Source organism: Leopardus geoffroyi, chromosome B3, assembly GCF_018350155.1.
Source record: "Leopardus geoffroyi isolate Oge1 chromosome B3, O.geoffroyi_Oge1_pat1.0, whole genome shotgun sequence".
NCBI lineage: Eukaryota > Metazoa > Chordata > Mammalia > Carnivora > Felidae > Leopardus > Leopardus geoffroyi.
In genome coordinates, this window is record NC_059337.1 from 28384701 (window position 1) to 28396695 (window position 11995).

Below are 11995 nucleotides of genomic sequence, written 5' to 3' on the forward strand. Positions count from 1 at the left end.
GGCTCGGCCTCTTCCTCCTGGCGCTCCTCCCTCCGCGCTCGGGCCGCCGCTCTGGCAGCTCTCTCCTCTGCGCGGTGCACCCCCCCCCACCACCGCCCACCGCCCACCGCCCACCGCCCACCGCCCCTGCTCGCCCCCCCTCCACCCCCCACCCCCCACCCCGAACCAGCCGGCCCGCCCACGCCCGACGCCAATGGACAGGAAGGAGGCAACCGAAAAACCCTGGCTGCGCTCCCCTCCGGCCGCCTAAGGTGCTTCCTAGGGACAGCCCCGAGGGCCACCTGCCTCAGCTCTGCGTGGGACAGCTGGGGAGTACTGCTGTGAAGCTTCCCCGTGGGAGCCTCCGGGCTCGTGGAGGAAAAGGAGCGGGGCCCGCATCCTGCTCCGGGGCTCCATCGGATCAGGGCGGTGGGTGGATGAGCTGCAGAAAAGACTAAAAGGCGGGACACTTGGGGCGCGTCGTTCCGTCGCCACTGCCATGTAGAAGGTGCGCACACCTGTACTCCGCAGGCCAGAGCATGGCAGGCGGCCAGGTACAGGATGCAACAGGTATACACCGCCAGAGCCCAGCCAACTAGGGGTGAATGACCCCAACAGACCCTGCAGTGATCATATCTGTTCAACCCCATCTCTCTCTGAGCCAGGGGCAAACGCAAGTGCAGACTTGGGGGAATGCCTGGGGGCGGGGTGGGGGGATGGCTGGCAGAAGAAAACTTGAACAATTCCCAAAAGACAATCTTGACAGAGGCCAATTTAGTAACAAATCATGTGGAAACAGTAAATGGAGTGAGCGTATCACAAGCATGCTTAGGAGAAAAAACGGCCCTAAACATCCCACGCACCCCACCTACCCACTTCCCCTTCACCCACCCACCGACATTGTGCTTCTAGTGGATGCCCAATAATGATGGGCATAAAGTATTCTAAATCTGGCCACTTAACTATGAAAACCACAAAAGATTTACTTTCAGCTGTTGTCTGGATAATACAAAAAGTCACAGCAAATGGATCCTGACTAGACCAGAATCTACCGGTTGTTTAAATATTCTGAGAACATTTTTCATAGAAGTTCCTGGAGCTCCCTAACACTCCTGCAAAACATGGGCTTTAAGTAAGCTTCTGGTTCTCAGCCACACATTTTCAATCAGATTACTATTTCACTCTGTCCAGGGCTGAGTCTCAAAGTTAGATTCCAAAGGGTTTGGTTTTGTTTTGTTTTGTTTTACACTGTAGATGAAGTGATAGAATACAAATTCAAGGTGTATTTGGGCATATATAAAAAGCCAAGAGAGGAAATAAAATAGAATGCTAAAATATGCTCAATCCAAAGAAGGCAGCAAAAAAGCAAAAAGCGTATAAGATAAGCAGTTACAAAGAGCAAGCTGTTAGGCTTAAATCCAACCATATTATCAATTACATTAAGTGTAAATGGACTAAACACTCCAATTAAATTGTTACACTGAATAAAAACAAATCCCAAATATATCCTATTTAAAATAGACAAAGAGGTTGAAATTAAAAAGATGGAAAACAATCTACCATTTATATAACAATCATAAAAAAGTTTTCATCACTATGTTAATATCAAAGACTTAAAGACAGAGTCACCTGAAATAAAAAGGGACATTTGATAAAGATAAAGAGATCAATTCATTAAGAAAAAAAGTTTTTTTTTAGTATGTATGCACCAAATAAGTTTTAGAATGCTTGGGAAAATTGATAGAATCAGAAGAAGAAACATGAACATATACAGTCATAATTAGAGATCCTAATTCTCTCCTCATAACTGACAGAACAGGCAGACACAAAAATAAATAATGATACAGAAAATTTTTTTAAACAATTAGTGAAGGTGCCTGGCTGGCTCTGTTGGAAGAGCATGTGACTCTTGGTCTTGGGGGCATGAGTTCAAGTCCCACATTGGGGATAGAGATTACTTAAGCAAACAAATATTTAAATAAATAAATAAATAAATAAATAAATAAATAAATAAAGCAACTAACCTATTTGACCTAAATATTACCTTCACAATACAGAATACAGAATACATTGCATTCAATAAAAGATGCTCAAAACCTTTATACTGAACCCTCCCGGTACTACTGAGAAGAATGAAAGTTTTCAAATACTTAATATTCGCAAAACATACCCTATGCTAGGAAGTAAAACAAATCTCAACAGATTTCAAAGGGTTGAAATCATATAGTACCTTCTCTGACCACTATGGAATTAAACTAAAAAGGAATAACAAAATCATAACTTTAAATGCTCAACTATTAGAGAATGAAATAATACACCTGTAAATATCCCTTTGATCACAATAAGAAATCACATGGAAATTTTAAATATGCAGGACTAATGATGAAAAACAACATTAAAATTTGCAAGATGCAGCTAAATGAATTCTCAGAGGTAAAGTTTATATATGAAATACATATATTATAAAACAAGAAAGGTTTAAAATCAATTATCTAAATGTCTACCTCAAAAAAGTTAGGGGGAAGAAAAGCAAATGAAATCCAAAGAAAATAAAAATGAAAGAAATAATAAAGATAAGGGCAGAGGTCAATGAACTAGAAGAGAGATGACCAAGCAAAAAAGCTTACTTTTAAAAAACTTTTAGGGGCGCCTGGGTGGCGCAGTCGGTTAAGCGTCTGACTTCAGCCAGGTCACGATCTCGCGGTCTGTGAGTTCGAGCCCCGCGTCGGGCTCTGAGCTGATGGCTCGGAGCCTGGAGCCTGTTTCCGATTCTGTGTCTGCCTCTCTCTCTGCCCCTCCCCCGTTCATGCTCTGTCTCTCTCTGTCCCAAAAATAAATAAACGTTGAAAAAAAAAAAAAAAAAAAAAACTTTTAGAGGGGCACCTGGCTGACTCAGTCAGTGGAATGTGCAAATCTTCATCTCAGGGTTGTGCATTCAAGTCCCACATTGGGCATAGAGCTTGCTTGAAAGAAAAAAAAATTAATAGAATTGTTACAGCCTAGCAAAATTGATTTTAGAAAAACATAAATTACCAACTTCAAAAATAAAAAGGGAAACACCAATAGTTTCTGATAAAAAAATAAAAAGGTATTAAAAAGAAGTATATGAAAAACTTCAAGGAAATAATTTAATAATACAGAAGAAACACAAATTTCTTGGAAACATGGTTTTCCAAAACTGACACACACAAAAAAATAGAAAATATAAATGGTTCCATATTGGTAGAAGAAACATAATTGAATCAGTAATTTAAAACCTTCCCTCAAAGAAAATCTCCAAGTCTATATAGCTTCAGCAGTGAATTCTATAAAACATGCAAGGAAGAAACAATACCAATTGTATAAAATCCCAGTATTTAAAAGTATGGTCTTGGCTCAACAATAGCCAAAGTATGAATGGAAAGAGCCCAAATGTCCATTGACAGATGAATGAATAAAGAATACACACACACACATACACACATATACACACAATGGAGTATTTCTTGGCAATCAAAAAGAATGAAAACCTGCCATTTACAACTATGTGGGTGGAACTAGAGGGTATTATGCTAAGCAAAATTAGAGAAAGACAAATATCATATGACTTTACTCATATGAGGACTTTAAGATATAAAACAGAGGAACATATGGGAAATGAAGCAAAAATAATATAGAAACAAGGAGGGGGAAAAGTATAAGAGACTTAAATACAGAGAACAAACTGAAGGTTGCTGGAAGGGTTGTGGATGGGGAGATGGGCTAAATGAGTAAGAGGCATTAAGGAAGACACTTGTTGAGATGAGCACTGGGTGTTATACACAGGGGATATATCACCGAAATCTACTCCTGAAATCATAATTGCACTATATGCTAACTTGGATGTAAATTAAAAGTTTATTAATTAATTAAAGAAAGAAAGAAAGATAAAGAAAAACCAGTGGGAAATCTGGGTGAGGAAATCATTGGGAAAAAACAAAAACAAACTGTAAGTGCCCAGTTTATATAATTTTGAATTATAATCCAAGATTTTATATGTATATATAGTATGTATATAATTAACATGGCCATAGTAAAGATGATCAGCAATTGATTACTAGAAAAAAATACAAAGATTTGAAATGTCATTCAAATGATAGTTTCCATTATATTGGTAATACACAGCATAACTCACATAGTCTGAAATAGCTGGGTCATCCTAATTATAAAATAATGTCTCGTGGTGAGAAATTTATTTCTTACCTATATTTCTAATTTTACAATGAATCATTTGTGATATTTGGTATATAGTCATAAATGCCAAGACTGCAACAAAACAAAGCAAAACAAAAAACAAGTAAAAAAACAAACAAAACCCACAAGAAATCAAGAAATTAATCAAGAAAAAAAATAGGCCAAGAGAAATAGATCTCAACATGACTGAGATACTGGAGTTAGTAGGGAAGGACTTTAATACAACTACTGTAACATATTTATGCTACTCTTTCTTTGTCAAAAAGAAAAAAGAAAAAGTATGGTCTTGGCATGAGGATATACAAATAGATCAATGAAACAGAATAGTGAGAAATAAGTCCTGCTGTAGACTGAATATTTGTGTCCCTCCAAAATTCATATGTTGAAACCAAATCCCCAATGTGTTGGGATTTAGAAGTGGGGCTTTTGGAAGGTGATTAGGCCATCAGGGTAGAGCCCTCATGAATAGGATTTGTGTCCTTAGAAAAAAGACTCCAGAGAGTTCTTCATCCCTTCCACTATGTGAGGTTACAGGTCTATGAGCCAGGAAGTAGGCTCTTACCAGACACTGAATCTGTCAGCACCTTGATCTTGAGCTTCCCAGCCTCCAGAACTTTGAGAATTAAAATCCTGTTGTTTATAAGCCACCCAGTTTATGGTATTCTGTTATAGCAGTCCAAATGGACTAAGACAAGCCCACAATGGTATGGTCAGTTGATATTCAGTAAAGGTGCCAAAGTAATTCAATGAGATGAGAAATAGACAGGATTTTTTTTAAGGTGCTAAAAAACTGCATAACCATGTGGGGGGAACACTGAACCTTCCCCTTGCACACACCATATGCAAAAATTAACTCAATATGGATCATAGATCTAAATGTGAAATCTAAAAGATAGATACAATGCTTCTAGATGAAAACATAAAAGAATAATTTCAAAATCTTATGGTAGACATGGTAAACATAGGCAAAAACTTCTTAGAACAGATAAGGTTCTTTCATCAATATCTTTAGGGAAAAAATGATAAATTGATTGGATCAAAATTGTATAACTTCCCATCAAAAGGCAATGTTAAGAGAATGAAATGCCAAGGCACAGACTAGAAGACAACATTGCTATACATGTAATTGACAAAGGAGTTATATCCAGAGTATACAAAGAACTCCTACAAATCAACAGTAGAATGACAACCCAATAAAAACAGGACACTTCAAAAAAGAAATCATATCGGATATCTCTTATAAAAACATACATGTACACCATGGTACAATAATTCTACTTCTATGTATTTACCCAAGAGAAATGAAAATGTATCTCTACACAAAAACTTGTACGTGAAAATTCTTTGTTTTTAAAGTTTATTTATTTATTTTTGAGATGAGGGAGGGAGGGGGCAGAGAGAGAGGAAGAGAGAGAATCCTGAGCAGGTTTCACATCAGCGCAGAGCCCAATGTGGGGCTCGAATTCATGAAACATGAGATCACTATCTGAGTCAAAACCAAGAGTTGGATGCTTAACTGACTAACCCACCCAGGTGCCCCTGTACATGAACATTCTTATGAGTTTTATTCATAATAGCAAAAACAAGAAACAACTCAAAGTGCATAACTAGGAAAAATGGATAAATCATGCTATATTCATACAATGGAATAACACTAATAAAAAGGAAAGAATGATGGAAGCATTATCACAAAATGGATGAATCTCAAGATTATTACATAATTTTACCACATAGAAAAGATAATGTGTTGGTTGGTGTGAGCAAAATGACAGAGTAGGAAACCCTAAACCCTTGTTCTCCCACAAAAACATCAAGTTGTTTATAAGCCACCCAGTAGCTTACCAAAGTAGCTTTGTGAGTACTCTAGAAACCAGTTAGTAATCTGCAGCAACTAAACAAATGCACAAAGAAAAAGTTATACTGAAAATATTCCAAACAAAAATTTCATGGCATTTTTGATCACCCTTACCTACTACCCTTCCTCCCCCCCCCCCCCCCCCCACAGGGTCTGATTTAGGAGGAAGCCATTCAATTTCTGGTCCCTCCCTTAGAATGAAAGGAAAAAAGTGGGAGTTGTCTGCAATGTTCTGACTTGTCTGGGGGTTTTTAGAGAGATTGGTTTTTGTCTTGCTTGGCTCCCAGTGATGACAGGAATGGTGGATTAATTTGAATATCAGGTTGGAGGCTGATGAAAGCAGTGGTGGATGTCAGAGCATGGTGGAGAGCTGTAGGGAATTTCAGACCTAGAGATTAATTATGCATAGAGGAATACAATAGAACATCTAAAGCCCTGAGGTTGAGACTCTTAGGGAAACAAGACATTTTAAAAGCAGCTGTGTATATAGGGTATGGGGGGGGGAAGCATTCACACACCCCAAGAATGAAGAATGATACATGCCTTAAGTCTTCACTTGCAATGATTAGTGAATGTCTTCCACTGCATGGAGTCAGTCTGCAAAGACTGAGAGAGGTACCTGTTTTTTCAATGCTTAATTTTCAACAGAATATCACAAGGTATACAAAGAAGCAGGGAAACATGACCCATCCAAAGGAACAAAATTAATCTCCAGAAACTGACTCTAAAGAAACACAGGTTTCAGACTTACTTGACAAAGACTTTGAAACAACTACCTCAAATATGCTTGATGAGCTAAATTAGAACATATACAGAGAACTAAAGGAAATCAGAAAAACACAATATAAGCATACATTGATATATTGTTATATGAACAAAATGAGAATATTGACAAAGAGAAATTCTGGAGATCCAGTTTCTGGTCTAGCATATCTGGAGCTTGAAAGTTGTCACTGTGTCCTAACAAGTAAAAAGCTACAAGAACTGAAAATCAACAGTTCTTAGATCCATTAAAGAAGTGAGGTCACAGGACAAATTGCTAACTCATAAATCAGAGAGATAAGACAGGTGGATACAAAGAATCAGAACTTACCAAAAGAGAAAGCCATGAACAGAAACTTTTAGGGACCTAGTACTAGGATAGGGAAACCTAAGCTGAAACTAATGAACTGCCAGAGCCTCAGTGTAGATAAGCTTAAGACTTAAAAATTCCAGGAGGGAGCCTGTCTTATATCCACAATTTTGCAATTTTTATCTCCAGGAGTCTTACTATGTTCTCACAGTGAAGACTGGAGAAAAATCACCTTGTGCTTCCAGCAAGAGGAGAAAAAAGGAACTGTTTTGAAATATTCCAGAGTAGTATGTTCTTAACAAAGCCTGTCCTCAAGAGGACCATTTCAACAAACCCTAACTCATGGCGGGGGACGGGGGGGTTGCGGGGTATCAAAGCATAACCAACCTGAATGAAGGGAAATACTCAATGCAGCCCCTTCTAGCCATCCTGTCCCACCTAAAGGGGAGAAAACTGAGAAACACTTGTGAAGTTCACAGCCCGGGGGCATAGGCTTACTAGAAAATGGAGAACTAATTGATATAGTTTGAAGGGGGGTTTAGGAGGATTGGTCAAAAAAAAATTCTTAAGACATTTTTATTTTATTTATTTATTTTTTTTTATTTTTTTATTTAAAAAAAAATTTTTTTAATGTTTATTTATTTTTGAGACAGAGAGAGACAGAGCATGAACAGGGGAGGGGCGGAGAGAGAGGGAGACACAGAATCTGAAACGGGCTCCAGGCTCTGAGCTGTCAGCACAGAGCCCGACACAGGGCTCGAACTCACAGACCATGAGATCATGACCTGAGCCGAAAGTCGGACGCTTAACCGACTGAGCCACCCAGGCGCACCTCTTAAGACATTTTTAGTGCAAAAAAGATTATAGCACAGGGACAGGTCCTGCGGGCAGAAAGAGCTGGACTGGGGTTATGAAGACTATGTCAGATTTTCTATCCTATGGACAGGAGGGTGATGTTAGGGGTCCAGGAAATTGAGTCTATAGGTTTCTGGGGCTTGCTTTTTCTTGTAAAGCATTAAGACAGTTGCAAACTGATGAAGTTTCACATCCTATCAGTTGACCATTTGTTTTTCCTCTTTCCTTTATTCTTGGGCAGCCAGGAGTGCCTAACAAATGTCACATACATCTTACCTGGGTGGGAGGGTAGTTGCAGGGTGTTAGCTTGTGCTTTGCTCTCAGCTTACCTTTTGCTTCTTCATCATAATCATAATTTCATGAACTATGGAATTCTTCACACCCCACTACATCTTAATGTCATATCAATAAAAGTCTATTTACCACAGATCCTTTTACCCAGTAAGATAGAGAAACTGAAAGACTCCATAAAAATCTGCTTTTTCTCCTTTTCCTGCTTCTATTCTTGCTGAGACTTGTACCTCCACCCCACATGACACATGCCTTGTAATGCAAATAGCATTGTAAGGGACAAGGAGTTCATGATTTCTCTAGAACCGATAACATCTAAGGAAGGACCAGATGAGAATGATCAGATGAAGTTATCATATATGTATTCCAGACCACCAGAGCTAGACATCTCAATGCCAAGACCCCTGACTCCAAGGAATAACATCTGTGATCTCATCTTTGTTCTAACCAGTTCCTGGATGCCTAAGAGGACACGGACACCAGACCACTGTCCGCAGTAAAAATCCCCAGACCCCAAATAAAGACAAGACCCCCTCCTTTCCTTTCTGAGTCTCCCAGACATTCCTTCTGTATCTGCACTCCCTCTATACCTTCAATAAACTCTGCTTTTACTGCCTGCTGACTTGAGTTTGATTTCCATCCTATACACAGCCAATGACCCTCTTGGCTGGTCCTGCAGGACTCTCTCTGGATCTCTGGAGCCAGCCTGCCAGCATCACCAGTACATAATATATGTGTTTCAACAAACATTTTAAGTACAATAACAGGCAAAAAAAAAAAAAAACAGTTTAAAGAGACAGAGCAAGCATCAGAACCATACTCAGATATGGGAGGGATGTTGGAATTATCAGAATAAGATTTTTCAAAACTATTATTAATAAGCTAAGGACATATTGTTCAAGTATTCTATTTCCTTATTTGGTCAAAAAGAATTTGACCATATATGTGAGGGTTTCTTTATGGCTTTCTATTCTATTTCATTGGTTTGTATGTCTGTCTTTATGCCAGTACTACATTGTTATGATTACTGTATGTTATGATTACTATAGCTTTATAGTAAATTTTTTAAATCAATTTGACCTAAAAGACATATACAGAACACTCCAATCAACATCAGAATAAACATTTTTCTAAGGTGTATAAGGAACATTCTCTAGAATAGACCATATGTTAGGCAACAAAACAAGTCTTCAGGAATTTAAAGAGATTTAAATCATACAAAACATCTTTTTTGATTACAGTGGAATAAAACTAGAAATCACTAGCAGAAGGAGCTCTTTGCTCCTCCTTGTTCAACAGATGTGTCATCTTCTGGTGCAGTCTTGCCATGTCTTACATCCCAAGACATGGTGGTGAAGGTTGGAGTAAGCAGGTTTGGCTGTATTGGGCACCTAGTCACCAAGGCTGATTTTCACTCTGGCAAAATAGATATTGTCACCATCAATAACCCCTTCATTGACCTAAACATGGTCTACATGTTCCAGTATGATTCTGCCCAATGCAAATTCAATGGCACAGTCAAGGCTGAGAATGGGAAACCTGTCATTAATGGAAAGCCCATATCCGTCTTCCAGGAGTGAGATCCTGCCAACATCAATGGGGATAATGCTGATGCTGAGTATGTTGTGGAGTCCACTGGTATCTTCACCACCAGACCCTTCTGCTGATGCCCCCATGTTTGTGACAGGCATGAACCATGAGAAGTATGACAACTTCCCCTAGATTGTCAGCAATGCCTCCTGCACTACCAATTGCTTGGCACCTCTGGCCAAGGTCATCCATGACAACTTTGGCATCATAGAGAGACTCATGACCACAGTCCATGCCATCACTGCCAGCCAGAAAACTGTGAATGGCCCCCCCTGGGAAGCTGTAGCATAATGACTGAGGGCCTTTCCAGAACATCATCCCTGCTTCTACTGACACTGCCAAGGCTATAGGCAAAATAATCCCTGAGCTGAATGGAAAGCTCACTGGCATGCCCTTCTGTGTCCCCACACCCCAGTGTGTCAGTCGTTGATCTGGCTTGCTGCCTGGAGAAAGCTGCCAAATACAGTGAAGTGCCATGGTAGTGAAGCAGGCTTCAGAGGGACCCCCAAGGGCATCCAATTGGGAAAGGATTGTCTTTTTAATAAATGGTACTGTAAAAATTGGATATCCATATGCAAAAGAGTGAATTCGGATAATCACTTTAACCCACATACAAAAGTATACTCAAAATAGGTCAAAGACATAAATGTTAGAGCAAAAACTATAAAACTCTAAAGAAAAACATAAGAGAAGTGTTTCATGACAGTAAATTTGGCAATGATATCTTGGATATGTTGCCAAAAGTACAGATAACAAAAAGAAAAAGTAGGCAAATGGGACTAACAACAAATCTAAAAACTTCTGTGCATCAAAGGACACAACAAGTAAAGTGAAAGGCAACTCCTGGAATAGAAGAAGATATTTCCAGTCATATATCTGATAAGGGGCTAAAATACAAAATATATAAAGAAATTACAACTCCACAACAGCAAAAAACAAGCAACTTAATTCAAGACTGGGCAAAGGGGGGAGGAGTTAAAGTGGCAGAGGAGTAGAGTGACCCTAAGCTTGCCTCCTACCTTGAACATAGCTATATAAATATTGATCATTCTGAACACCCTAGAAATAGATCAGAAATCTTTGAGAATAAAGCTGTACAACTACAAACAGCTTCTCATAACAAGCAAACCAAAACACATCTAGGATCTAACTTCCTTTATTCATTTTTTTAATTTAAAATTTTTTTGAAGCTTTATTCCTTTTTGACAGACAGAGAAAGATAGAGCACAAGCGGGGGAGGGGCAGAGAGAGAGGGAGACACAGAATCTGAAGCAGGCTCCAGGCTCCAAGCTGTCAGCACAGAACCCGACATGGGGCTTGAACTCACAAGCTGTGAGATCATGACCTGAGCTGAAGTCAGATGCTTAACCAACTGAGCCATCCAGGTGCCCTTCATTTTTTTTATTTTAAATTTAAATTTAATTTTATCTTTTTTCCCCTTTTTTTCTCCAAAATGACAAGATGGAAGTATTCACCCCAAAGTAAGAACAGGAACAAGTGAAGGCCAGGGATTTAACCAACACAGATATAAGTAAGATGCCTGAACTAGAATTTAAAATAACACTTATAAGGACACTAACTAGGCTTCAAAAAAGCATAGAAGACACTATAGAATCCCTTATTGCAGAGATAAAAGAGATAAAATCTAGTCCGGTGAAAATTAAAATGCTAAAACAGAAGAAATCCTGAATGGATGTCATAGCAAGGAGGATGGATGAAGCAGAGGAATGAATCAGTGATACAGAAGATAAAATTATGAAAAATAAAGAAGCTGAGAAGAAAAGGCGGAGAAAAGGCAATAGATCACAACAGTAGACTTTGGGAACTCAGTGACTTATTAAAACAAAACAGCATTCATATCATAGGAGTCCCAGAAGATGCAGAGAGGGAAAAAACAGGCAGAAGCTTCATGTAGCAAATTATAGCTGAAGACTTCTCTAATCAGGGGAAGAACACAGAAATCAAAATCCAAAAAGCACAGAGAACTTTAACTAAATTCAATAAAAACTGGCCATTGCTGAGACATATCATAGTCAAATTCACAAAATACACAGACAAGGAAAGAATTATGAAAGCAGCAAGGGAAAAGTCCTTAACCTACAAGGGAAGACACATCAGGTTTGAAGCAGATCTGTCCACAG

General features: G+C 38.9%; 1 pseudogene; it reads left to right on the forward strand.

Annotated features, from left to right (window-relative positions):
• The first annotated feature begins 9610 nt into the window (after window positions 1-9610).
• LOC123583616 lies at window positions 9611-10336 on the forward strand (annotated as a pseudogene).
• Window positions 10337-11995: the final 1659 nt, after the last annotated feature.